Here is a 24455-nt window from a genome sequence, read left to right as displayed (position 1 = left end):
ATTTTCTGCTTCAATTGCTGAAAAACATATGGGTAAAATAACTAATTGTTGTCAAAAGCATAACAAGTCACAAATTTAAAAGAAAGCACAACACAACATGTGGTGTGCAATACTCATAATATTTTATACACATCTGGTTTAATAGCAAACAAATAAAAGCATCTGCAAATGAGTTTATGAACAAAATATCAATATCATCTGAAGTTTTGCTATGGACTTTACATAACTATGACAAAACTAACAATATGGTTTTTTAGATGTAATGCTAGGTATGCAAACACACAGGTATAAACACATGAAATGGCATGTAACAAAGTAAAACATATGAGAGATTTTCACTTCTGGTTACCACAATAAACATGATAAGCTTCCTGCTTGTCATTTGTCAAGGATGCTTTGTCATTGATGCATATTTAGAGACTGTACCTTGCACATGGAGTTGCTCTGAAATTTTAATAAATGACCGTGTCTCTCTAATAAAACTTTTGCACCATGGTTATATATGCGAAAACTGGCATAATTTATCTTTCACCACCTTTTCTAAACACTTTAACACTGTTAGCATTCTCATCACTTCTTTGAACTTAAACTCACGGTGTCTCTCTAATAAAACGTTTTTATGACCATGGTTATATATTCGAAAACTGGCATACTTTATATTTCTACCATTTTTCACTTCTTTAAACTTAATCTGACCGTGTCTCTCTAATAAAAGTTTACGACCATGGTTATAAATGCGAAAACTGGCATACTTTATATTTCTACCATTTTTCTAAACACTTTAACACTGTTATAGCATTCTCATCACTTCTTTAAACAAAACAGACAATGTCTCTCTAATAAAAGATTTTACCACCAAGGTTATATATGCGAAAACTGGCATGCTTTATATTTCTACCACATTTTTCACTTCTTTAAAGCTTAAAACTGACAAGCGTCTCTCAAATAAAACGTTTTTACGACCATGGTCATATATGACAAAAACTGGCATACTTTATATTTCTACCACATTTTTCACTTCTTTAAAACCGTGACCGTGTCTCTCTAATAAAAATTTTTTACGACCATGGTTATATATGCCGAAAACTTGCATACTTTATATTTCTTTCACATTTTTCTAAACACTTTAACACTGTTAGAATTCTCATCACTTCTTTAAACTTAAACTCACAGTGTCTCTAATAAAACGTTTTACGACCAGGTTATATATTTCGAAACTGGCATAATTTATATTTCTATATTTTCTAAACACTTTAACACTGTTAGCATTCTCATCACTTCTTTAAACAAACTGACCGTGTCTCTATAATAAAACTTTTTATGACCAAGGTTATATATGCCGAAAACTGGCATGCTTTATATTTCTACAAATTTTTCTAAACACTTTAACACTGTTAGCATTCTCATCACTTTAAACTTAAACTCACAGTGTCTCTCTAATAAAACGTTTTTACGACCATGGTTATGAATCACGAAACTGCCATACTTTATATTTCTACCACATTTTTCTAAACACTTTAACACTGTTAGCATTCTCATCACTTCTTTAAACTTAAACTCACAGTGTCTCTCTAATAAAAACTTTTTATGACCAAGGTTATATATGCCAAAAACTGGCATAGTTTATATTTCTACTACATTTTTCTAAACACTTTAACACTGTTAGCATTCTCATCACTTCTTTAAACTTAAACTCACAGTGTCTCTCTAATAAAACGTTTTTACGACCACGGTTATATATTCCGAAAACTGGCATAATTTATATTTCTACCATATTTTTCACTTCTTTAAACTTAAACTGACAGCGTCTCTCAAATAAAACGTTTTTACGACCATGGTCATATATGACGAAAACTGGCATACTTTATATTTCTACCACATTTTTCACTTCTTTTATGTAAACTGACCGTGTCTCTCTAATAAAAAGTTTCGACCATGGTTATATATGCGAAAACTGGCATACTATATTTCTACCATTTTTCCTTCTTTCAAGCAAACTGACAGCGTCTCTCCAAATAAAACGTTTTACGACCATGGTCATATGATGAAAACTGGCATACTTTATATTTCTACCACATTTTCACTTCTTGCATCGCCAAACCTGACCGTGTCTCTCTAATAAAAGTTTTTACGACCATGGTTATATATGCCGAAAACTGGCATACTTTATATTTCTTTCACATTTTTCTAAACACTTTAACACTGTTAGCATTCTCATCACTTCTTTGAACTTAAACTCACAGTGTCTCTCTAATAAAACGTTTTTACGACCATGGTTATATATCGAAAACTGGCATGCTTTATATTTCTATCACATTTTTCTAAACACTTTAACACTGTTAGCATTCTCATCACTTCTTTAAACTTAAACTGACAGTGTCTCTCTAATAAAACGTTTTTACGACCATGGTTATATTAAAACTGCCATACTTTATATTTCTACATTTTCTAAACACTTTAACACTGTTAGCATTCTCATCACTTTCTCTAATAAAACGTTTTTACGACCACGGTTATGTATTCCGAAAACTGGCATAATTTATATTTCTGATATTTTTCTAAACACTTTCACTGTTAGCATTCTCATCACATCTTTAAACTTAAACTGACCGTTTCTCTCTAATGAAACTTTTTATGACCAAGGTTATATATGCGAAAACTGGCATAGCATAGTTCTACCACATTTTTCTAAACACTTTAACTGTTAGCATTCTCATCACTTCTTTAAACTTAAACTGACCGTGTCTCTATAATAAAAACTTTTTATGACCAAGGTTATATATGCCAAAAACTGGCATACTCTATATTTCTGGAATTTTCTAAACACTTTAACACTGTTAGCATTCTCATCACTTCTTTAAACCAAACTCACAGTGTCTCTAATAAAACGTTTTTTTACGACCATGGTTTATAAATGCGAAAACTGCCATACTTTATATTTCTACCACATTTTCTAAACACTTTAACACTGTTAGCACTCTCATCACTTCTTTAAACTTAAACTGATGGTGTCTCTAATAAAATGTTTTACGACCATGGTTATAAATGCGAAAACTGCCACATGCTTTATATTTCTACCACATTTTCACTTCTTTATGCTTAAACTGACCGTGTCTCTCTAATAAAAGTTTTTCGACCATGGTTATATATGCCCGAAAACTGGCATACTTTATATTCTTTCACATTTTCTAAACACTTTAACACTGTTAGCATTCTCATCACTTCTTTGAACTTAAACTCACAGTGTCTCTCTAATAAAACGTTTTCTGACCATGGTTATATATATTGAAAACTGGCATGCTTTATATTTCTACCATTTTCTAAACACTTTAACACTGTTAGCATTCTCATCACTTCTTTAAACTTAAACTGACAGTGTCTCTCTAATAAAAACGTTTTTACGACCATGGTTATATATGCCGAAAACTGGCATACTTTATATTTCTACCACATTTTTCTAAACACTTTAACACTGTTAGCATTCTCATCCTTCTTTTAACAAACTCACAGTGTCTCTAATAAAACGTTTTTACGACCACGGTTATGTATTCGAAACTGGCATAATTTATATTTCTACGATATTTTTCTAAACCTTTCACACACTGTTAGCATTCTCATCACTACTTTAAGCAAAGCTGACCGTTTCTCTAATAAAACTTTTTGACCAAAGGTTATATATGCCGAAACTGGCATACTTTATAGATTCTACATTTTCTAAACACTTTAACACTGTTAGCATTCTCATCACTTCTTTAAACCGTGACCGTGTCTCTATAATAAAACTTTTTATGATAAGGGTTATATATGCGAAAACTGGCATACTCTATATTTCTACCAATTTTCTAAACGCACTTAGCCTGTTAGCATTCTCATCATGCTTTAAACAAACTCACGGTGTCTCTAATAAAACGTTTTCACGACCATGGTTATAAATCTGAAAATGCATACTTTATATTTCACCACCATTTTTCTAAACACTTTAACACTGTTAGCATTCTCATCACTTCTTTAAACTTAAACTGACAGTGTCTCTCTAATAAAATGTTTTCGACCATGGTTATAAATGCGAAAACTGGCATACTTTATATTTCTACCACATTTTTCCTAAACACTTTAACACTGTTAGCATTCTCATCACTTCTTTAAACTTAAACTCACAGTGTCTCTCTAATAAAAACTTTATGACCAAGGTTATATATGCAAAAACTGGCATAGTTTATATTTCTACTACATTTTCTAAACACTTTAACACTGTTAGCATTCTCATCACTTCTTTAAACTTAAACTCACAGTGTCTCTAATAAAACGTTTTACGACCACGGTTATATATTCAAAACTGGCATAATTTATATTTCTACCATATTTTTCACTTCTTTAAACAAGCTGTGGCGTCTCTCAAATCTAAAACGTTTTTCGCGACCATGGTCTATATAGGCCGTATACTTTATATTTCACCACATTTTCACTTCTTTATAGCCAACTGACGTGTCTCTCTAATAAAAAGTTTTTAGACCATGGATTATATGCGAAAACTGGCATACTTTATATTTCTACCACATTTTCACTTCTTTAAACAAACTGACAGCGTCTCTCTAATAAAACGTTTTTTACGACCATGGTCATATATGACGAAAACTGGCATACTTTATATTTCTACCACATTTTTCACTTCTTTGCATGCAAAACTGACCGTGTTTCTCTAATAAAAGTTTTTACGACCATGGTTATATATGCCGAAAACTGGCATACTTTATATTCTACCACATTTTCTAAACACTTTAACACTGTTAGCATTCTCATCACTTCTTTAAACTTAAACTCACAGTGTCTCTCTAATAAAACGTTTTACGAACATGGTTATATATGCGAAAACTGGCATACTTTATATTTCTACCACATTTTCTAAACTTTAAGCACTGTTAGCGTTCTCTTCATTCAACTGAAAGGCTGACGGTTAATGTAATATGCGTAAGGAACGGTTTTGTGATATTCACTGGGCACTGGTCATCCTAATCAGCCAGGTGTCAATTTCCAGTTACATTCTCATCCTTCCATGCCAGTTAATCACTGTTTCTCTCTAATACGTTTTAACGACCATGGTTATATATTCAGAAACTGGCATACTTTATATTTCTACCACATTTTTTCATTTCTTTAAACTTATCCTGACCGTGTCTCTCTAATAAAGTTTTTACGACCATGGTTATATATGCCAAAACTGGCATACTTTATATTTCTACCACATTTTTTCTAAACACTTTAACACTGTTAGCATTCTCATCACTTCTTTAAAGCAAACTCAGTGTCTCTCTAATAAAACGTTTTACTACCATGGTTATAAATCACGAAAACTGGCATACTTTATATTTCTCCACATTTTCCTAAACACTTTAACTTACTGTTAGCATTCTCATCACTTCTTTAAACCAAATGACGGTGTCTCTCTAATAAAATGTTTTTACGACCATGGTTATATATCCGAAAACTGGCATACTTTATATTTCTACCACATTTTCTAAACACTTTAACACTGTTAGCATTCTCATCACTTCTTTAAACTTAAACTCAGTGTCTCTCTAATAAAACTTTTTTATGACCAGGTTATATATGCCAAAACTGGCATAGTTTATATTTCTACTACATTTTTCTAAACACTTTAACACTGTTAGCATTCTCATCACTTCTTTAAACAAAGCTCACAGTGTCTCTCTAATAAAACGTTTTCTGACCAAGGTTATATATATTCCGAAAACTGGCATAATTTATATTTCTACCATATTTTCACTTCTTTAAGCTTAAACTGACAGCGTCTCTCCAAATAAAACGTTTTGACCATGGTCATATATGAAGAAAACTGGCATGCTTTTGCCATTTCTACCATTTTCACTTCTTTGCTTAAACTGACCGTGTCTCTCTAATAAAAATTTTACGACCATGGTTATATATGCGAAAACTGCATACTTTATATTTCTTTCATTTTTTCTAAACACTTTAACACTGTTAGCATTCTCATCACTTCTTTGAACTTAAACTCACAGTGTCTCTCTAATAAAACGTTTTTACGACCATGGTTATATATGCGAAAATGGCATACTTTATATTTCTACCACATTTTTCTAAACACTTTAACACTGTTAGCATTCTCATCACTTCTTTAAACTTAAACTGACAGTGTCTCTCTAATCAAAACGTTTTTTAGGACCATGGTTATATATGCGAAAACTGGCATACTTTATATTTCTACCACATTTTCTAAACACTTTAACACTGTTAAATTCTCATCACTTCTTTTTAGCAAACTCACGGTGTCTCTCTAATAAACCGTTACCGGTTATGTATTCCGAAAACTGGCATAATTTATATTTCTACGATATTTTTCTAAACACTTTCACACTCTTAGCATTCTCATCACTTCTTTAAACTTAAACTGATAGTGTCTCTCTAATAAAATGTTTTTACGACCATGGTTATAAATGCGAAAACTGCCATACTTTATATTTCTACCACATTTTTCACTTCTTTATACTTAAACTGACCGTGTCTCTCTAATAAAAAGTTTTTACGACCATGGTTATATATGCCGAAAACTGGCATACTTTATATTTCTTTCACATTTTTCTAAACACTTTAACACTGTTAGCATTCTCATCACTTCTTTGAACTTAAACTCACAGTGTCTCTCTAATAAAACGTTTTTACGACCATGGTTATATATGCGAAAACTGGCATACTTTATATTTCTACCACATTTTTCTAAACACTTTAACACTGTTAGCATTCTCATCACTTCTTTAAACTTAAACTGACAGTGTCTCTCTAATAAAACGTTTTTAGGACCATGGTTATATATGCAGAAACTGGCATACTTTATATTTCTACATTTTCTAAACACTTTAACACTGTTAGCATTCTCATCACTTCTTTTAACTTAAAACTCACGGTGTCTCTCTAATAAAACGTTTTACGACCACGGTTATGTATTCGAAAACTGGCATAATAATTTATATTTCTACGATATTTTTTTCTAAACACTTTCACACTGTTAATTCTCATCACTTCTTTAAACTTAAATGACCGTTTCTCTCTAATAAAACTTTTTACATTAAGGTTATATATGCGAAAACTGGCATACTTTATAGTTCTACCACATTTTTCGACACTTTACAACACTGTTAGCATTCTCATCACTTCTTTAAACTTAAACTGACCGTGTCTCTATATATAAAACTTTTTATGACCAAGGTTATATGCCGAAACTGGCATACTCTATATTTCACCAAATTTTCCTAAACACTTTAACACTGTTGCTTCATTCTCATCACTTCTTTAAACTTAAACTCACAGTGTCTCTCTAATAAAACGTTTTTACGACCATGGTTATAAATGCGAAAACTGCCATACTTTATATTTCTACCACATTTTTCTAAACACTTTAACACTGTTAGCATTCTCATCACTTCTTTAAACAAACTGACAGTGTCTCTAATAAAATGTTTTTACGACCATGGTTATAAATCAGAAAACTGCCATACTTTTATATTTCTACCACATTTTCTAAACACTTTAACACTGTTAGCATTCTCATCACTTCTTTAAACTTAAACTCACAGTGTCTCTCTAATAAAACTTTTATGATAAGGTTATATATGCCAAAACTGGCATAGTTTATATTTCTACTACATTTTTCTAAACACTTTAACACTGTTGCATTCTCATCACTTCTTTAAACAAACTCACAGTGTCTCTCTAATAAAACGTTTTCGACCACGGTTATATATTCGGAAACTGGCATAATTTATGTTTCTACCACATATTTTCCACTTCTTTAAACAGAAACTGGCAGCGTCTCTCCGATAAAACGTTTTTACGACCATGGTCATATATGAAGAAAACTGGCATACTTTATATTTCTACCATTTTTCACTTTTTTGCTTAAACTTAAAAGCTGGCCATTGTCTCTCATAATAAAAGTTTTCACGACCATGGTTATATATGCGAAAACTGGCATGCTTTATATTTCTACCACATTTTCACTTCTTTAAACAAACTGACAGCGTCTCAAAATAAAACTTTTTACGACCATGGTGGTCATATATGAAGAAACTGGCATACTTTATATTTCTACCACATTTTCACTTCTTTATGCTAAACTGACCGTGTTTTCTCTAATAAAAAGTTTTTACGACCATGGTTATATATGCCGAAAACTGGCATACTTTATAGTTCTTTCACATTTTTCTAAACACTTTAACACTGTTAGCATTCTCATCACTTCTTTGAACTTAAACTCACAGTGTCTCTCTAATAAAACGTTTTTACGAACATGGTTATATATGCGAAAACTGGCATACTTTATATTTCTACACATTTTTCTAAACACTTTAACACTGTTAGCATTCTCATCACTTCTTTAAACTTAAACTGACAGTGTCTCTCTAATAAAACGTTTTTAGGACCATGGTTATATATGCGAAAACTGGCATAGCTTATATTTCTACCACATTTTTCTAAACACTTTAACACTGTTAGAATTCTCATCACTTCTTTTAACCAAACTCACAGTGTCTCTAATAAACCGTTTTCGACCCGCGGTTATGTATTCCGAAACTGGCATAATTTATATTTCTACGATATTTTTATAAACACTTTCACATGTTAGCATTCTCATCCCTTCTTTAAACAAACTGACCGTTTCTCTAATAAAACTTTTTATGATTGGTTATTTTGAAACTGGCATACTTTATAGTTCTACCACATTTTTCTAAACACTTTAACACTGTTAGCATTCTCATCACTTCTTTAAACTTAAACTCACAGTGTCTCTCTAATAAAACGTTTTAACGATGATGGTTATATATTCAGAAAACTGGCATACTTTATATTTCTACCACATTTTTCATTTCTTTAAACTTAGTCTGACCGTGTCTCTCTAATAAAAAGTTTTTACGACCATGGTTATATATGCCAACAACTGGCATACTTTATATTTCTACCACATTTTTCTAAACACTTTAACACTGTTAGCATTCTCATCACTTCTTTAAACTTAAACTCACAGTGTCTCTCTAATAAAACGTTTTTACTACCATGGTTATAAATGCGAAAACTGCCATACTTTATATTTCTACCACATTTTTCTAAACACTTTAACACTGTTAGCATTCTCATCACTTCTTTAAACTTAAACTGACAGTGTCTCTCTAATAAAATGTTTTTACGACCATGGTTATAAATGCGAAAACTGCCATACTTTATATTTCTACCACATTTTTCTAAACACTTTAACACTGTTAGCATTCTCATCACTTCTTTAAACTTAAACTCACAGTGTCTCTCTAATAAAACTTTTTGATATGGTTATATATGCCAAAACTGGCATAGTTTATATTTCTACTACATTTTTCTAAGAAACACTTTAACACTGTTAGCATTCTCATCACTTCTTTAAACTTAAACTCGGTGTCTCTAATAAAAACGTTTTTACGACCATGGTTATATATTCCGAAAACTGGCATAATTTATATTTCTACCATATTTTTCACTTCTTTAAGCAAACTGACAGCGTCTCTCAAATAAAACGTTTTTTACGACCATGGTCATATATGAAAGAAACTGTACTTTATATTTCTACCACATTTTTCACTTCTTTATGCTTAAACTGACCGTGTCTCTCAATAAAAGTTTCGTGCAGGTTATATATGCCGAAACTGGCATACTTTATATTTCTTTCACATTTTCTAAACACTTTAACACTGTTAGCATTCTCATCACTTCTTTGAACTTAAACTCACAGTGTCTCTCTAATAAAACGTTTTTCGACCATGGTTATATATGGCTGGCATACTTTATATTTCTACCACATTTTTCTAAACACTTTAACACTGTTAGCATTCTCATCACTTCTTTAAACTTAAACTGACAGTGTCTCTCTAATAAAACGTTTTTAGGACCATGGTTATATATGCGAAAACTGGCATACTTTATATTTCTACCACATTTTTCTAAACACTTTAACACTGTTAGAATTCTCATCACTTCTTTTAACTTAAACTCACAGTGTCTCTCTAATAAACCGTTTTTACGACCACGGTTATGTATTCCGAAAACTGGCATAATTTATATTTCTACGATATTTTTCTAAACACTTTCACACTGTTAGCATTCTCATCACTTCTTTAAACTTAAACTGACCGTTTCTCTCTAATAAAAACTTTTTATGACCAAGGTTATTTATGCCGAAAACTGGCATACTTTATAGTTCTACCACATTTTTCTAAACACTTTAACACTGTTAGCATTCTCATCACTTCTTTAAACTTAAACTCACAGTGTCTCTCTAATAAAACGTTTTAACGACCATGGTTATATATTCAGAAAACTGGCATACTTTATATTTCTACCACATTTTTCATTTCTTTAAACTTAGTCTGACCGTGTCTCTCTAATAAAAAGTTTTTACGACCATGGTTATATATGCCAACAACTGGCATACTTTATATTTCTACCACATTTTTCTAAACACTTTAACACTGTTAGCATTCTCATCACTTCTTTAAACTTAAACTCACAGTGTCTCTCTAATAAAACGTTTTTACGACCATGGTTATATATGCGGAAAACTGGCATACTTTATAGTTCTACCACATTTTTCTAAACACTTTAACACTGTTAGCATTCTCATCACTTCTTTAAACTTAAACTCACAGTGTCTCTCTAATAAAACGTTTTTATGACCATGGTTATATATTCCGAAAACTGGCATACTTTATATTTCTACCACATTTTTCTAAACACTTTAACACTGTTAGCATTCTCATCACTTCTTTAAACAAACTCACAGTGTCTCTCTAATAAAACGTTTTTTATGATATGGTTATATATTCGAAAACTGGCATACTTTATATTTCTACCATTTTTCACTTCTTTAAGCAATCTGACCGTCTCTTTAATAAAAGTTTTACGACCATGGTTATATATGCCGAAAACTGGCATACTTTATATTTCTACCACATTTTCTAAACACTTTAACACTGTCAGCATTCATCCTTCTTTAAACTTAACTGACCGTGTCTCTCTAATAAAAACTTTTTGCGACCATGGTTATATATGCCGAAAACTGCCATAGTTTATATTTGTACCACATTTTTCTAAACACTTTAACACTGTTAGCATTCTCATCACTTCTTTAAACTTAAACAGACCATGTCTCTCTAATAAAAAGATTTTACGACCAAGGTTATATATGCCGAAAACTGGCATACTTTGTATTTCTACCACATTTTTCACTTCTTTAAACTTAAACTGACAGCGTCTCTCAAATAAAACAATTTTACGACCACGGTTATGTATTCCGAAAACTGGCATAATTTATATTTCTACCATATTTTTCTAAACACTTTAACACTGTTAGCATTCTCATCACTTCTTTAAACTTAAACTGACCGTATCTCTCTAATAAAAACTTTTTATGACCAAGGTTATATATGCCGAAAACTGGCATAGTTTATATTTCTACTACATTTTTCTAAACACTTTAACACTGTTAGCATTCTCATCCCTTCTTTAAACTTAAACTCACAGTGTCTCTCTAATAAAACGTTTTTACGACCATGGTTATAAATTCCGAAAACTGGCATAATTTATAGTTCTACCACATTTTTCTAAACACTTTAACACTGTTAGCATTCTCATCACTTCTTTAAACTTAAACTGACAGTGTCTCTCTAATAAAACGTTTTTTACAACCATGGTTATATATGCGAAAACTGGCATACTTTATAGTTCTACCATTTTTCTAAACACTTTAACACTGTTAGCATTCTCATCACTTCTTTAAACTTAAACTCACAGTGTCTCTAATAAAACATTTTTATGACCATGGTTATATATTCCGAAAACTGGCATACTTTATATTTCTACCACATTTTTCACTTCTTTAAACATAATCTGACCGTGTCTCTCTAATAAAAAGGTTTTACAACCATGGTTATATATGCCGAAAACTGGCATACTTTATATTTCTACATTTTCTAAACACTTTAACACTGTTAGCATTCTCATCACTTCTTTAAACAAACTGACCGTGTCTCTCTAATAAAAAGTTTTTACAACCAAGGTTATACATGCCGAAAACTGGCTTGGTTTATATTTCTACTACATTTTTCTAAACACTTTAACACTGTTAGCATTCTCATCACTTCTTTAAACTTAAACTCACAGTGTCTCTCAAATAAAGGTTTTACGACCATGGTTATAAATGCAGAAACTGGCATACTTTATATTTCTACCATATTTCTCTAAACACTTTAACACTGTTAGCATTCTCATCACTTCTTTAAACTTAAACTGACCGTGTCTCTCTAATAAAAACTTTTTATGACCAAGGTTATATAAGCCGAAAACTGGCATAGTTTATATTTCTACTACATTTTTCTAAACACTTTAACACTGTTAGCATTCTCATCCGTTCTTTAAACAAGCTCACAGTGTCTCTCTAATAAAACGTTTTCGACCATGGTTATAAATTCCGAACTGGCAATTTATGGTTCTACCACATTTTTCTAAACACTTTAACATGTTAGCATTCATCACTTCTTTAAACTTACTGACAAGTGTCTCTCTAATAAAACGTTTTTACGACCATCATGGTTATATATGCAAAACTGGCATGCTTTATAGTTCTACCACATTTTCTAAACACTTTAACACTGTTAGCATTCTCATCACTTCTTTTAAACAATTCGACCGTGTCTCTCTAATAAAACTTTTTACGACCATGGTTATATATGCCGAAAACTGGCATAGTTTATATTTCTACTACATTTTTGTAAACACTTTAACAATGTTAGCATTCTCATCACTTCTTTAAACTTAAACTGACCGTGTCTCTCTAATAAAATGTTTTTAAGACCATGGTTATATATGCCGGAAACTGGCATACTTTATGTTTCTACCACATTTTTCTAAACAGTTTAAGACTGTTAGCATTCTCATCACTTCTTTATACTTAAACAGGACATGTCTCTCTAATAAAAAGATTTTACGACCAAGGTTATATATGCCGAAAACTGGCATACTTTATATTTCTACCACATTTTTCACTTCTTTAAACTTAAACTGAGCGTCTCTCAAATAAAACGTTTTACGACCATGGTCATATATGAGGAAAACTGGCATACTTTATATTTCTACTACATTTTTCACTTCTTTAAACTTAAACTGACCGTGTCTCTCTGATAAAAAGTTTTTACGACCATGGTTATAAATGCGAAAACTGGCATACTTTATATTTCTACCACATTTTTCTAAACACTTTAACACTGTTAGCATTCTCATCCCTTCTTTAAACTTAAACTCACAGTGTCTCTCTAATAAAACGTTTTTACGACCATGGTTATAAATTCCGAAAACTGGCATAATTTATAGTTCTACCACATTTTTCTAAACACTTTAACACTGTTAGCATTCTCATCACTTCTTTAAACTTAAACTGACAGTGTCTCTCTAATAAAACGTTTTTACAACCATGGTTATATATGCCGAAAACTGGCATACTTTATAGTTCTACCACATTTTTCTAAACACTTTAACACTGTTAGCATTCTCATCACTTCTTTAAACTTAAACTCACAGTGTCTCTCTAATAAAACATTTTTATGACCATGGTTATATATTCCGAAAACTGGCATACTTTATATTTCTACCACATTTTTCACTTCTTTAAACATAATCTGACCGTGTCTCTCTAATAAAAAGTTTTTACAACCATGGTTATATATGCCGAAAACTGGCATACTTTATATTTCTACACATTTTTCTAAACACTTTAACACTGTTAGCATTCTCATCACTTCTTTAAACTTAAACTGACCGTGTCTCTCTAATAAAAAGTTTTTACAACCAAGGTTATACATGCCGAAAACTGGCTTGGTTTATATTTCTACTACATTTTTCTAAACACTTTAACACTGTTAGCATTCTCATCACTTCTTTAAACTTAAACTCACAGTGTCTCTCTAATAAAAGGTTTTTACGACCATGGTTATAAAATGCGAAACTGGCATACTTTATATTTCTACCATATTCTCTAAACACTTTAACATTGTTAAATCACTTCTTTAAACTTAAACTGACCGTGTCTCTCTAATAAAAACTTTTTATGACCAAGGTTATATAAGCCGAAAACTGGCATAGTTTATATTTCTACTACATTTTTCTAAACACTTTAACACTGTTAGCATTCTCATCCGTTCTTTAAACTTAAACTCACAGTGTCTCTCTAATAAAACGTTTTTACGACCATGGTTATAAATTCCGAAAACTGGCATAATTTATAGTTCTACCACATTTTTCTAAACACTTTAACACTGTTAGCATTCTCATCACTTCTTTAAACTTAAACTGACAGGTGTCTCTAATAAAACGTTTTTACGACCATGGTTATATGCCGAAAACTGGCATGCTTTATAGTTCTACCATTTTTCTAAACACTTTAACACTGTTAGCATTCTCATCCTTCTTTAAACTTAATTCGACCGTGTCTCTCTAATAAAACTTTTTACGACCATGGTTATATATGCGAAAACTGGCATAGTTTATATTTCTACATTTTGCATGCTTCAATGTTAGCATTCTCATCACTTCTTTAAACTTAAACTGACCGTTATCTCTCTAATAAAAGTTTTAAGACCATGGTTATATATGCCGAAACTGGCATACTTTGTTCTACCACATTTTTCTAAACAGTTTAAGACTGTTAGCATTCTCATCACTTCTTTATGCTTAAACAGGACATGTCTCTCTAATAAAAGATTTTACGAAGGTTATATATGCCCGAAACTGGCATACTTATATTTCTACCACATTTTCCTTCTTTAAACTTAAACCCAGCGTCTCTCAAATAAAACGTTTTTACGACCATGGTCATATATGAGGAAAACTGGCATACTTTATATTTCTACTACATTTTTCACTTCTTTAAACTTAAACTGACCGTGTCTCTGATAAAAGTTTTACGATATGGTTATAAATCGAAAACTGGCATACTTTATATTTCTACCACATTTTTTCTAAACACTTTAACACTGTTAGCATTCTCATTACTTCTTTAAACTTAAACTGACCGTGTCTCTCTAATAAAACTTTTTATGACCAAGGTTATATATGCGAAAACTAATAGTTTATATTTCTACCACATTTTCTAAACCTTTAACACTTTAACACTTTAACACTTTCTCCACATTTTCTACCATTTTTCTACCATTTTTCTAAACACTTTAATGTTAAAACTTTTTATGATAAAGTTATATCGGAAGCATAGTTTATATTTTCTACATTTTTCTAAACCTTTTATAAACCTTTAACACTTTCCTAATACATTTTTCACCATTTTCTACAACATTTTAAACACTTTAACACTGTTAGCATTCTCATCACTTCTACTAACAAACTGACCGTCTCTAATAAAAAGTTTTACGATAAGGTTATACATGCCGAAACTGGCAGATTTATATTTCTACTACATTTTCTAAACACTTTAACACTGTTAGCATTCTCATCACTTCTTTAAACTTAAACTCACAGTGTCTCTCTAATAAAACGTTTTACGACCATGGTTATAAATGCGAAACTGGCATACTTTATATTTCTACCACATTTTCTAAACACTTTAACACTGTTGCAATTCTCATCACTTCTTAAAACTTAAACAGACCATGTCTCTAATAAAAGATTTTACGACCAGGTTATATATGCCGAAAACTGGCATACTTTATATTTCTACCACATTTTCACTTCTTTAAGCTTAAACTGACAGCGTCTCTCAAATAAAACGTTTTACGACCATGGTCATATATGAAGAAAACTGGCATACTTTATATTTCTACCACATTTTCTGCTTCTTTAAACAAACTGACCGTGTCTCTCTAATAAAACGTTTTACGATACATGATTATATATGTCAAAACTGGCATACTTTATATTTCTTTCATTTTCCTAAACACTAACACTGTTAGCATTCTCATCACTTCTTTGAACTTAAACTCACACTGTCTCTCTAATAAAACGCGACCATGGTTATATATTTCGAAAACTGGCATCTTATATTTCTACCACATTTTTCTAAACACTTTAACACTGTTAGCATTCTCATCACTTCTTTAAACTTAAACTGACAGTGTCTCTCTAATAAAACGTTTTTACGACCATGGTTATATGATCTTCGCACTATATATGATCTTCGCACGATTTATATGATCTTCGCACATGGTTATATATGATCTTCATGGTTATATATGGTGAGATATGATCTTCGCACTTAGCTGGACAATTTAAGCAATTGTCTCAGGACCTGAAAAAATCAGGTGACTCATCGGGACTCGAACCCATGACCTCTGCGGTGCCGGTGCAGTGCTCTGACCACTGAGCTATGAAGTCACACAGTGATGGTGAAGTCAATATTGTTGGGCTCATGTTTTCTCTTGAAATGAATGTCATATGAATGTTTTATGCAGTGCAGTGTTTGAAATTAAATGAGATATGATCTTAAGCATAGCTGGACAATTTAAGCAATCGTCTCAGGACCTGAAAAGATCAGGTGACTCAACGGGACTCGAACCCATGACCTCTGCGGTGCCGGTGCAGTGCTCTGACGACTGAGCTATGAAGTCACACAGTGGTGAGCAGGTCAATATTGTTGGGCTCATGTTTTCTCGTGAAATGAATGTCATATGAATGTTTTATGCAGTGCGGTGTTTGAAATTAAATGAGATATGATCTTCGCCTGGACAATTTAAGCAATCGTCTCAGGACCTGAAAATCAGGTGACTCAACGGTACTCAAACCCATGACCTCTTGATGCCGGTGCAGTGCTCTGACCACTGAGCTATGAAGTCAGCAGTGGTGACCAGGTCAATATTGTTGGGCTCATGTTTTCGTGAAATGAATGTCATATGAATGTTTTATGCAGTCGGTGTTTGAAATTAAATGAGATATGATCTTCGCACTTAGCTGGACAATTTAAGCAATCGTCTCAGGACCTGAAAAATCAGGTGACTCAGGGACTCAAACCCATGACCTCTGCAGTGCCGGTGCAGTGCTCTGAACACTGAGCTATGAAGTCACACAGTGGTAGCAGGTCACTATTGTTGGGCTCATGTTTCTCGTGAAATGAATGTCATATGAATGTTTTATGCAGTGCACTGTTTGAAATTAAATGAGATATGATCTTCGCACTTAGCTGGACAATTTAAGCAATCGTCTCAGGACCTGAAAAATCAGGTGACTCAACAGGACTCAAACCCATGACCTCTCGGTGCCGGTGCAGTGCTCTGACCACTGAGCTATGAAGTCACACAGTGGTGAGCAGGTCAATATTGTTGGGCTCATGTTTTCTCGTGAAATGATGTCATATGAATTTTTTTATGCAGTGCGGTGTTTGAAATTAAATGAGATATGATCTTTGCACTTAGCTGAACAATTTAAGCAATAGTCTCAGGACCTGAAAAAATCAGGTGACTCAACGGGACTCGAACCCATGACCTGCGGTGCGGTGCAGTGCTCTGACCACTGAGCTATGAAGTCACACAGTGATGAGCAGGTCAATATTGTTGGGCTCATGTTTTCTCGTGAAATGAATGTCATATGAATGTTTTATGCAGTGCGATGTTTGAAATTTAATGAGATATGATCTTCGCACTTAGCTGGACAATTTAAGCAATCGTCTCAGGACCTGAAAGATCAGGTGACTCAGGGACTGAACCCATGACCTCTGCGGTGCGGTGCAGTGCTCTGACGACTGAGCTATGAAGTCACACAGTGGTGAGCAGGTCAATATTGTTGGGCTCATGATTTCTCGTGAAATGAATGTCATATAAATGTTTTATGCAGTGCGGTGTTTGAAATTAAATGAGATATGATCTTCGCACTTAGCTGGACAATTTAAGCAATCGTCTCAGGACCTGAAAAATCAGGTGACTCAGCGGACTCAAACCCATGACCTCTGCGGTGCGGTGCAGTGCTCTGACCACTGAGCTATGAAGTCACACAGTGGTGAGCAGGTCACTATTGTTGGGCTCATGTTTTCTCGTGAAATGAATGTCATATGAATGTTTTATGCAGTGCAGTGTTTGAAATTAAATGAGATATGATCTTCGCACTTAGCTGGACAATTTAAGCAATCGTCTCAGGACCTGAAAAAATCAGGTGACTCAACGGACTCAAACCCATGACCTCTGCGGTGCCGGTGCAGTGCTCTGACCACTGAGCTATGAAGTCACACAGTTGTGAGCGGAGTCAATATTGTAGGCTCATGTTTTCTCGTGAAATGAATGTCATATGAATGTTTTATGCAGTGCGGTGTTTGAAATTAAATGAGATATGATCTTCGCACTTACCTGGACAATTTAAGCAATCGTCTCAGGACCTGAAAAAATCAGGTGACTCAACAGGACTCGAACCCATGACCTCTGCGGTGCCGGTGCAGTGCTCTGACCACTGAGCTATGAAGTCACACAGTGGTGAGCAGGTCAATATTGTTGGGCTCATGTTTTCTCGAGAAATGAATGTCATATGAATTTTTTATGCAGTGCGGTGTTTGAAAATAAATGAGATATGATCTTCGCACTTAGTTGGACAATTTAAAGCGTCGTCTCAGGACCTGAAAAAAGGTGACTCACGGGTTTGAACCCAATGACCTCTAGCTGCGGTGCAGTGCTCTGACCACTGAGCTATGAAGTCACACAGTGATGAGCAGGTCAATATTGGGCTCATGTTTTCTCGAGAAATGAATGTCATATGAATGTTTTATGCAGTGCAGTGTTTGAAATTAAATGAGATATGATCTTCGCACTTAGCTGGACAATTTAAGCAATCGTCTCAGGACCTGAAAAATCAGGTGACTCAACAGGACTCGAACCCATGACCTCTGCGGTGCCGGTGCAGTGCTCTGACCACTGAGCTATGAAGTCACACAGTGGTGAGCAGGTCAATATTGTTGGGCCCATGTTTTCTCGTGAAATGAATGTCATATGAATTTTTTATGCAGTGCGGTGTTTGAAATTTAATGAGATATGATCTTCGCACTTAGCTGGACAATTTAAGCAATCGTCTCAGGACCTGAAAAAATCAGGTGACTCAACGGGACTGAAACCCATGACCTCTGCGGTGCCGGTGCAGTGCTCTGACCACTGAGCTATGAAGTCACACAGTGGTGAGCAGGTCAATATTGTTGGGCTCATGTTTTCTCGTGAAATGAATGTCATACGAATGTTTTATGCAGTGCAGTGTTTGAAATTAAATGAGATATGATCTTCGCACTTAGCTGGACAATTTAAGCAATCGTCTCAGGACCTGAAAAAATCAGGTGACTCAACAGGACTCGAACCCATGACCTCTGCGGTGCCGGTGCAGTGCTCTGACCACTGAGCTATGAAGTCACACAGTGGTAGCAGGTCAATATTGTTGGGCTCATGTTTTCTCGTGAAATGAATGTCATATGAATTTTTTATGCAGTGCGGTGTTTGAAATTAAATGAGATATGATCTTTGCACTTAGCTGAACAATTTAAGCAATTGTCTCAGGACCTGAAAAAATCAGGTGACTCAACGGGACTCGAACCCATGACCTTTGCGGTGCCGGTGCAGTGCTCTGACCACTGAGCTATGAAGTCACACAGTGATGAGCAGGTCAATATTGTTGGGCTCATGTTTTCTCGTGAAATGAATGTCATATGAATGTTTTATGCAGTGCGGTGTTTGAAATTTAATGAGATATGATCTTCGCACTTAGCTGGACAATTTAAGCAATCGTCTCAGGACCTGAAAAGATCAGGTGACTCAACGGGACTCGAACCCATGACCTCTGCGGTGCCGGTGCAGTGCTCTGACGACTGAGCTATGAAGTCACACAGTGGTGAGCAGGTCAATATTGTTGGGCTCATGATTTCTCGTGAAATGAATGTCATATAAATGTTTTATGCAGTGCGGTGTTTGAAATTAAATGAGATATGATCTTCGCACTTAGCTGGACAATTTAAGCAATCGTCTCAGGACCTGAAAAAATCAGGTGACTCACGGACTCAAACCCATGACCTCTGCGGTGCGGTGCAGTGCTCTGACCACTGAGCTATGAAGTCACACAGTGGTGAGCAGGTCACTATTGTTGAGCTCATGTTTTCTGTGAAATGAATGTCATATGAATTTTATGCAGTGCAGTGTTTGAAATTAAATGAGATATGATCTTCGCACTTAGCTGGACAATTTAAGCAATCGTCTCAGGACCTGAAAAAATCAGGTGACTCAACGGGACTCAAACCCATGACCTCTGTGGTGCCGGTGCAGTGCTCTGACCACTGAGCTATGAAGTCACACAGTTGTGAGCAGGTCAATATTGTTGGGCTCATGTTTTCTCGTGAAATGAATGTCATATGAATGTTTTATGCAGTGCGGTGTTTGAAATTAAATGAGATATGATCTTCGCACTTACCTGGACAATTTAAGCAATCGTCTCAGGACCTGAAAAAATCAGGTGACTCAACAGGACTCGAACCCATGACCTCTGCGGTGCCGGTGCAGTGCTCTGACCACTGAGCTATGAAGTCACAGTGGTAGCAGGTCAATATTGTTGGGCTCATGTTTTCTCGAGAAATGAATGCCATATGAATTTTTATGCAGTCGCGGTGTTTGAAAATAAATGAGATATGATCTACGCTTAGTTGGACAATTTAAGCAATCATCTCAGGACCTGAAAAAATCAGGTGACTCACGGCGAACCCACCCCTGACCCTTTGCGCTGCCGGTGCAGTGCTCTGACCACTGAGCTATGAAGTCACACAGTGATGAGCAGGTCAATATTGTTGGGCTCATGTTTTCTCGTGAAATGAATGTCATATGAATGTTTTTAGCAGTGCAGTGTTTGAAATTAAATGAGATATGATCTTCGCACTTCCAGCTGGACAATTTAGCAATCGTCTCCAGGACCTGAAAAATCAGGTGACTCAACAGGACTCGAACCCCATGACCTCTGCGGTGCCGGTGCAGTGCTCTGACCACTGAGCTATGAAGTCACACAGTGGTGAGCAGGTCATATTTTGTTATCATTTTCTCGTGAAATGAATGTCATATGAATTTTTTATGCAGTGCGGTGTTTGAAATTTAATGAGATATGATCTTAGCACTTAGCTGGACAATTTAAGCAAACATCTCAGGACCTGAAAAAATCAGGTGACTCAACGGGACTGAAACCCATGACCTCTGCGGTGCCGGTGCAGTGCTCTGACCACTGAGCTATGAAGTCACACAGTGGTGAGCAGGTCAATATTGTTGGGCTCATGTTTTCTCGTGAAATGAATGTCATACGAATGTTTATGCAGTGCAGTGTTTGAAATTAAATGAGATATGATCTTAGCATAGCTGGACAATTTAAGCAATAAATCTCAGGACCTGAAAAATCAAGGTGACTCAACAGGACTCGAACCCATGACCTCTGGTGCGGTGCAGTGCTCTGACCACTGAGCTATGAAGTCACACAGTGGTGAGCAGGTCAATATTGTTGGGCTTATGTTTTCTCGAGAAATGAATGTCATATGAATTTTTTATGCAGTGCGGTGTTTGAAAATAAATGAGATATGATCTTCGCACTTAGTTGGACAATTTAAGCAATCGTCTCAGGACCTGAAAAAATCAGGTGACTCACGGGTTTCGAACCCATGACCCTTTGCGCTGCCGGTGCAGTGCTCTGACCACTGAGCTATGAAGTCACACACAGTGGTGAGCAGGTAATATTATTGGGCTCATGTTTTCTCGTGAAATGAATGTCATATGAATGTTTTATGCAGTGGTGTTTGAAATTTAATGAGATATGATCTTCGCACTTAGCTGGACAATTCAAGCAATCGTCTCAGGACCTGAAAGATCAGGTGACTCCAGGGACTCGAACCCATGACCTCTGCAGTTTGGTGCATTGCTCTGACGACTGAGCTATGAAGTCACAGTGGTGAGCAAGGTCAATATTGTTGGGCTCATGTTTCTCGTGAAATGAATGTTTTATGCAGTCACGGTGTTTGAAATTAAATGAGATATGATCTTACATACCTGGACAATTTAAGCAATCGTCTCAGGACCTGAAAAATCAGGTGACTCAAGGGACTGAACCCATGACCTCTGGTGCCGGTGCAGTGCTCTGAACCACTGAGCTATGAAGTCACACAGTGGTAAGCAGGTCAATATTGTTGGGCTCATGTTTTCTCATTATTAGAAATGATGTCATATGAATATTTTATGCAGTGCGGTGTTTGAAATTAAATGAGATATGATCTTCACTTACCTGGACATTTTGAAGCAATTGTCTAAAGACGATGAGTTTGTGAAGAAAAAAGGTATTAAACAATGGTATTGTTATTATTAATTTAGTTTCATTAATTTCACAAATTAGTCCATGAAAATAAAGGAAAAGTTTCTGATTCGAAATTTCATACAATGGTTTTGTGATATTGAAAACTTCGTTTCAAGATCTAGGATTTTCATTTAATGAAATTAATGAAATAAAGTGAGCAAACAGATTTATTTCTTTTCAAGTACTTCCTGGCAAAACAAATCACGATGTGGTTAAACGTACAGAATTACTTAATCAAATCCAGTGAATCTCAATAACGTGCGCAGATGTACCACTGTTTTCTGTATTTAAAATTATATTAAAATAAATGGATTACTAGGACTTATTTCAACTACTTTCATAATTCGGCACACCGTTCTGCCTAAATTAAGTAACTTACTATTCAGTAGTAGCTATATAGTTATTTTAAACCAATTGTTGCTTAGAATACATACATTTTTAAATTTTATGAGTAGCAGCTATGTTGTATGAGGTTGAAAAGTGTTAGGGTCATTTTTTGTGAAGTTCATTGCAATGAACTTCTTTGGCATTTGTTGAAATAAGCGAACACATGACCACAGCTCATCGTTAAATTTTTGTATGTAAAATTAAATTGCGTGTCGAAGTAAGTGAGGTCACAATGAGAACAAATTTAGCGCGTGACAAATGTTAATCTTTGTGTAATAAACTCAATGAAATACTTGCATGATATTAAAAGCTCCATCAGCGTTCAAGATCAAATAAAAGTTACTTGCAATCGGCAAAGAATGGTAAGAGCCTAATCTTATCATACTGTTGTTGAAAAGTATAGATAAAACCCAGAACATACTTGAAGCTATATTGCCTGGATGGTCATCTGTTAATGCCAAAATAAAAGGAGCTCGATTTTTTGCTAATCATAGTTCTTTGTTGGTGTGTTAAATATAGGGCTGAATACTTGCTAATAGTATCTGCATGGATTTACCAAGCGTTCATTTTCAAAGATTAAACATTATTTGCGTAAAATCGTCAAAATATAGTCTTTTGCTCAAAATGTCATTACTTTAATATTATGCAAACATAGCTTTTGACCCCAAAATAAATACAAGTCGTTAATCAATCATTTATAGTAAAAGAGAATGACATCTCTTATACGTTAGAAAAGTGATCGAAACAAGTTGTTGACGATGTAGTATTTTTGAGAAAAGTCTATCATAAAAATTTGTGAGAAATCTTAAGGGCAGTATTTTTCCTTGATGTGACCCCAATCCGTGATACGCAATCTAAGCGAGAATTTCAGAAAATACAGAAAGGGTTTGAGACAGTTCAACTGAGACATTCAATTGAACAATGAGCAAAGCTCATTTCAAGCCTTGAAGAAGTTTGGTGCATTTAACAACAAAACATATACAGTATTAAAACTGTGCTCATTATTTCTGAGTCATTTTGAGGTCATATATTTGACAGGCTACCCAATGGGCTACTCACATAATCGATGTTGTGGCTTTTTCATTTTGAATTTGCTAATCATATGCAGGCATAGTAAGTTCATAAAGATGCTAGGCTTCAAACGAATTAAAATTTTTTCTGATCTGTATAGTATTTGTTTATTAATACATTATATATTTTCTTTCATTAATTTATTAATTCAATTATTTCTTCTGAATTTTCAGGAGTCCTCTTAGTCGTCACAAAAGATGAAAGCTTTAATGATGACAGTTCTGATGATGACAGTACTGGAGATGACAGTTCTGATGATGACAGTACTAGAGATGACAGTTCTAGTGATGATAATTTCATCAATAATAGCCCTGGTTATGGTGCGTCAAATGATCTCTTCAAATCCGAAGATGATCATTCATTTGAAAAGATGTTTTCTTGATGATGAATATGACATTAAAGAATGCACATAAAGCTCAAAGGTTATTTTTCTCAATAGTCACCTCTAGGGACTTACGTTAGTAAAGAGGATGATATTCCTATGATCTTAATAGTACTAGATTAATTAAGCATTTAAAATATGAAATCGACTGATAACATTAAGTCATCTTCAATTTATAAATGAAGTCGGTATTTACAATGTTAAATATACAGTAGGACATGCATAT

The 24455-nt window shown here is 34.3% G+C and overlaps 1 pseudogene; it reads left to right on the top strand.

Annotated features, from left to right (window-relative positions):
• The window catches only part of LOC124453292, a 28458-nt pseudogene extending 4229 nt beyond the window's left edge, over window positions 1-24229 (top strand).
• Window positions 24230-24455: the final 226 nt, after the last annotated feature.

This window comes from Xenia sp. Carnegie-2017, unplaced genomic scaffold, assembly GCF_021976095.1.
Source record: "Xenia sp. Carnegie-2017 unplaced genomic scaffold, XeniaSp_v1 HiC_scaffold_1, whole genome shotgun sequence".
Classification (NCBI taxonomy): Eukaryota; Metazoa; Cnidaria; class Anthozoa; order Malacalcyonacea; family Xeniidae; genus Xenia; species Xenia sp. Carnegie-2017.
Note: the sequence above shows the minus strand (reverse complement) of the source record. Positions and strands in the feature narration are given on the sequence as shown.